The following is a 6,420-nucleotide window of genomic DNA, read 5'->3' as shown; positions in this document are numbered from 1 at the left end:
TCCTCCTCACCCCCCAAACAATTCATAGCCCTGGTTAAAGCTCACCATTGCTTCTCAGAAGCCCTACACGTGATTGCTATGGGTTGGAACTGACTCAACAGGCACTTTACAACAACAACCCTTCCTAGGGAACTCCAGTAATAGAAAAAGGAAAAGAGCAGAGAGATTTGAGAAGACATATCTTTTTAGGCTTCGTGGTCTCATCAGACTAGTTTTAAAGTCAGCATCCTAAAGTATTTATCTTATCAATCTAGTCCCATCAGTAAAAAAAAAATACATAGATATATATGTATATGTAGACAGTCATTAAAGTATATGTAATAGAATAAAATTTGAATCCTCTATCAATAACAGACTGGTTAAATAAATGATGTCATATAGTGGAATGCTATGCAATTATCAAAAGAAAAGAGGCAGCTCAATGAGTAGCACTGCTGAAAGTCTCTATGGTATATTAAGTTTAGAAAGTGAGGAACAAAACATTCATATAAATGCTTTGATTTATATGAAGAAAAAAGAATTTGTAGGGGATCGTAACCATGGCAATGAAACGATATACGATAGAATGAATGTAAAACTAATGTTCTCCCATGTAAACTATCACATAATTCACAATAAAATATTTTTTAAAAAAAGAATTTGTACAAATATGTCTATGCATGTATATAAGATATGTCTTGTATGGCATTCAAGAAACTGGTTAAAGGGTTTGCCTATTCAGAAAAATATAGCATCATTTTCAGCTTTCTTCTATTTCACTAATAGAGAGCAGAGACATGTATGGGTATTTCTTAATACAGGAATCAGTGAGAGGGGTTTTTTTTAGTTATAGTCCTTGCAGACCTGAGCAGTAAAAAATAATCTGCATCCTCAGTGTTAAGTTTGCTGGGACAATCCTGGTTTTAGCACAGAAAGTCTTGGGGAAATGTGGACAGTTGGTTACCCTATTCCTAACCCCTCTGCTGCAGCCGTTACTTTGCTAGATAGACTTGCCAGTGCCAAGGAGGGAAGCTCCTGGTAGTGAGATGGTACCAGTCCTTGCCTCCACAATCCAACAAGGGACAAGGGATTCACACTTATAAAGTGGCAGGCCCAGGCTCTGTGAGGTATACTCATCTAACAGACCCGGAAATTGAGGCTCAGAGAGATTAAATGATTTGCCCAAGGTCACACAGCTAGTAAATGCTGGAACCAGTCTGTCTGACTCCTGCCATATCAACAAGACCCTGGGGAATGTAAAACTTTCAGTAAAGTAGCGGGACTGGCCTTTCTTAAAGCCTAAAGCCTCCTGGAGTTGCATTTTAACCAAATCAAACATTGTTGGTCTGAAGCAGCTTTGACAGACTGTGTTAGGAAAATGCTTGCTTTCCATAAGTCCCACCCCAAATCAAAGAGAGTAGATATCCTAGGTTTATGTACTAAAAGGGACTGAAGAAGCCATAAACAGAAAACTGGCTTCCCTGTTTGTACCCATACTGGGAGCAAGGTTCTCACTTGGGAAGTAGTAACCTACTTACTCCCTCAACTTAACCCAGCCTCCTTCATCAGCGCAGCACGAGAAAGTAAAATAGAAGAGAAATCATCTAATAACAGGTAGGGGAGCATGGTATGATACTTGCTTACTCTCTGATTGGGGGAGGGGTAGAATTCAGGTTGGCTGTATACTAGAGACACTTCTTCTAGGAAAGGCTAAAAGCACTCCAAAGCCTAGAGCAGCAAAAACTCACTGAGCCACAGAAAAAATAAACATAGTAGATACAAGGTCTGAGGAGTTTGGAAGAGCATAGTAAAAGGTCATAGCAGCAGCTATACCTGCCCATCCCTAATTAAACAGCTGGCAGTAATAATTACATATAGGAAATTGGGCTACTTTACAAAGTCTTTTGAGATATTTTATAGATGATATTTTACAGCTATGTTGTTGTTTAGTGCCGCCGAGTTGGCTCTGACTCATAGCTAACCTGTACGTGGATTTGAACCACTGAATTTGTGGTCTAGTGCTTATCCTACAGTGCGATCCTTGTGTTGGGAATTGATTTAAAAATACTGAGTTGTAGAGCGCATCAAAGAGAGAGACTACCTGTGTCAAGGTGCAGGAGTTTCTGGGGTAATGGATTTGGGGTTTGGTTTACCAAAGAAGATCTAAAAAAAAACTGAAAGAGCTTGCCCAAAGTTCTAGCCTTCTTTGCCAGGGCTGCCAAGGTTTTGTCAAGGACATTTTGTGGAAGTACTGTGTACAAGACCTGAATTACTTATGAATTAACAAATTCTGCATTCTTATATTTGAAATTCACTCACAAATTCATTCAGATTTCCTGGTAATTAAGGAGTCCTGGTGTGGCGCTGTGGGTTAATGTGCTGGGCTACAAAGTCGGTTTAAACGCAAGCTCATCAGAAATTGCTGTACAGGGTCGCTATGGGTCAGAACTGATTCAATGGCACTAACAACAACAAATGGTAATTAAGGAATCCTGGTGAGGCTCTCTAGGGTAAGCACTTGACTACTAACCACAAGATGGACAGTTCAAACCCACCAGCCACTCCTTGAAAACCCTACGAGTCGCTATGAGTCAGAAATGATTCAGTGGTGCTTAATAACAACATGGTAATTGAACTAGGTACACTGGCCTCATTAGCAAGATACTCAATCCCAATGCAACAGTCAGGCTGGAGAGCTTAATAGAGATGCTGTGTTACTTGGTTTTTAATATCAGATAGAACTGGCAGGTAGGACTAGAAGGCCTGCCTACACTATTTTCTGGTTTAAGAAGTTGTTGTTGTTGTTAAGTGCCATCGAGTCGGGTCCGACCCATAGCGACCCTGTACAGGGTTTCCGAGGGTGTAAATCTTTACGGGAGTAGAAAGCCTCATCTTTCTCCCGCGGAGCGGCTGGTAGTTTCGAACCGCTGACCTTAAGGTTCGCAGCCCAATTCGTAACCACTACGCTACCAGAGCTCCTTTATCAGGTGTTAATATGCCATTTGAATACATACAAGAATCCCAAGACTGTTCCTAACTTCTCCCTGCATGAAAAATCATAGGAATTCAGATGGGGTAGCTGGGACCAAGAGGGTTACAGGATTACTACGTTTTATGAAATAGCCTATAAAGGTGGCCACCCAGCAAAAATTTCCATATTGAATCCCATTGCGCATTATCTTTCATAATAGCACTATAGATAGGTTTCACTGGCAATTGATTTGAACCCACCCCACAATGCTGCAAAGTCTCAAAAAGGTAAAACGATTTTATTTGGGGGAAAAAATTTAAAATTTTGAGAATGTCTTAAAAATGTGTAAAAATATGACAAGTGTCTTTCATAAGACAGAATTGAGTTTGATGCCTTACATTATCTATTTCAAGGGGCTTCTGGGGGAGAGTCAATGAGATAACAAAAGTAAAAACACCCCTAGTGGTACAGATGGTTAAGCACTTGACTGCTAACCAAAAGGTTAGTGGTTTGAACCCACCCAGAAACTCCATGGGAACCAGACCTGGTGATCTACTTTCATAAAGATTGCAGCCAAGAAAACTCTATGGGGCAGTGCTGTTCTGTCACTCTGAGTCACAAACTACTGGGCACCACCCAACAATGTTTGCGCAACAAGGTATATGTAATTAATGTTGAACTATATACATAAAAATGGTTGAAATGAGAAATTCTTTGTTTTGTGTTTATATGTATATATGCACACACATATGCATATGTTTCACCACAGTGATTTTTTTTAAAAAGTGAAAACACATCATGAATTACAAAGTGCTGTATAGAAGTGAATTGTGATCATGGTTTCAATCAATCCTGGACAGTCACCTTGAGAAAAAAAAAAAAAAGAACACTGCTGTTGGCCACCATGGACAGGTGGTCTTTAGGGAAAAGGACTCTTGCCTCTTGAAAGATAGCTCATTAACAGTTCTAGTGCTGCATATTCAGAACTCTTCACAGACCACCTTTTAATTAATATCTTTGTTTTTGTGTGCATTTACTCTGTGATATACACAGGCATTTCCACTCCTAGTTTCCTTGTCAAGGGTATTATTGTTGTTGTTAAATGCCACTGAGTTAGTTCTGATTCATAGCAACTCTATGTACACCAAACAAAACACTGCCCAGTTCTGTGCCATCTTCAATATCTATCCTGTTTGAGCCCATTGTTACGGTCACTGTGTCAATCCATCTTACTGGGGGTCTTCCTCGTTTTTGCTGAACCTCTACCGACCAGGCTATTCTTCTCCAGGGATTGGTCCCTCCTGATCACATAGCCAAGGTAAATGCGAGAGTCTCACCATCCTTACTTCTAAGGGGCATTTTGGGTGTACTTCTCTCAACATAGATTGGCTTCTTCTTCTGGCTACCTGTGTGATATTTAATATACTTTCTTCTCCAACACCATAATTCAAAGACATCGATTCTTCTTCAATCTTCCTTATTCACTGTCCACCTTTCCCATATATGTGAGATGACTGAAAATACCATGGTTGGGATCAAGCACATCTTCAAAGTGACATTTTTGCTTTTTAACATTTTATAGAGACTTTTTTGCAATGTATTTGCCCAGTGCAATAAATTATTTGATTTCTTGACTTCTGTTTCCATGGGTATTGATTGTGGATGCAAGTAAAATGAAATACTTGACAACTTCAATATGTCCTCCATTTATCATGATGTTGTTTATTAGCACCGTGTTGAGGAATTCTTGTTTATTTTTATTTTTTTATCTTGAAGTATAATCCATATTGAAAGCTGTAGTCTTTGATCTTCATGAGAAAGTGCTTCAAATCCTTTTTCTTTCAGCAAGCAAGGTTGTGTCATTTACATATCACTGGTTAATGAGTCTTCCCCCAATCCTAATGCAACATTCTTCTTCATATAATATGACTTCTTAGATTATTTGCTCAACATACAGATTGAATAAGTAGTGAAAGGATACAACCCTGGCACACACCTTTTCTGATTTTAAACCATACAGTATCCCCTTGTTCCATTCGAACAACTGCTTCTTATTCTATATACAGGTTCCAAATGAGCATAGGTAAGTATTCTAGAATTGCCGTTCTTTGTAATGCTATCCTTAATTTGTTATATCCACACAGTTGAATACCTTTGCATAGTCAATAAAACACAGGGAAGCATCTTTCTGCTTTCAGCCAAGATTCATTTGCTATCAACAATGGTATCTTTCCTTCTATCTTCTTCTGAATCTGGCTTAACTTTCTGGCAGTTCCCTGTCAATGTACTGCTGCAATTGGTGTTTTTTTTTTTCTTCAGTAAAATTCTACTTGTGTATGATATTAATGATATTATTTAATAATTTTCACATTCTATTAGATCACCTTTCTTTGGAATGAGCAGGAATATGGATTTCTTCCAGTTAGTTGGCCAGGTAATATTAGCTGGTCTTCCTAATGGGTGTAAGGTTATTCTTCTATCAGTGACAGTGTTGTACTTCCCCCATGGTACCCCATTATCATGGATAGAGTAGTGGAAAGAGCAGTAAGTTCACAAGGACTGTGTAATTGGCAAAGCAACTAAAAATCCCCAAGCCTCAGACTTGCCATCTGTAAATTGGAGTTGATACTTCCTATGGTTGCCATGAGAGGGCAACAAGCTGCTACTATGTACAAGGGACTATGAACTGGGTTGTTGTTGTTAAGTGCCGTCAAGCTGGTTCCAATTCATAGCAACTCTGTATGAGTGGCTGGTGAGTCTGAACCACCAATTTTGCAGTTGAAACCGACTTGTGGTTCAGTGCTTATCCTACCCCAGGACTCTACTGTGCAAATCCTTTTAAGAATAGGTGGTAATGATGTGCTGTAGAGTTGGTTTTGACTCATCACATTCCTGTATAGCATTTCCGAAGCTGTAAATCTTTATGGGAGCAGAAAGCCTCATCTTTCTCTCGCGAAACAGCTGGTAGTTTCGACCTGCTGACCTTGAGATTGGCAGCCCTACTCGTAACCACTACACTTCCAGAGCTCCTTAAGTAATAGGTAGGGAGGGGCTCCTTTTTATACCTACTTGTTTGTTCATTGAATTTTCATCTCTGGTCCTTATTCAACTAAGTGGCCTCATATGAGGTAAAGGTTTGTTTGCATGTATATATTTTACTGATTTAAACTGGATTGAGTGATTTTTGTTTTATGCCTGTTCAAATTGGATTCTTAAGGCTGCTTATTGGATTTTTAAATCAAGATTGGTTGACATAGAAACTGATTGGGGTAGTAGGTAAATGAATCTAAAAACCAGAAAACCAAGCTCATTGCCATGGATCCTATAGGACAGAGTAGAACTGCTCCATAGAGTTCCCAAGGCTATAATCTTTACAGAAGCCACATCATTTGCTCATGAAGCAATTGGCAGGTTTGAACCCCAGACCTTTTGGTTATAAGCTGAATGTTTAACCACTAGGCCTCCAGTTT

This window comes from Chrysochloris asiatica, unplaced genomic scaffold (genome assembly GCF_000296735.1).
Source record: "Chrysochloris asiatica unplaced genomic scaffold, ChrAsi1.0 scaffold00375, whole genome shotgun sequence".
Taxonomy (NCBI): Eukaryota; Metazoa; Chordata; class Mammalia; order Afrosoricida; family Chrysochloridae; genus Chrysochloris; species Chrysochloris asiatica.
This window is presented reverse-complemented; position numbering follows the sequence as displayed.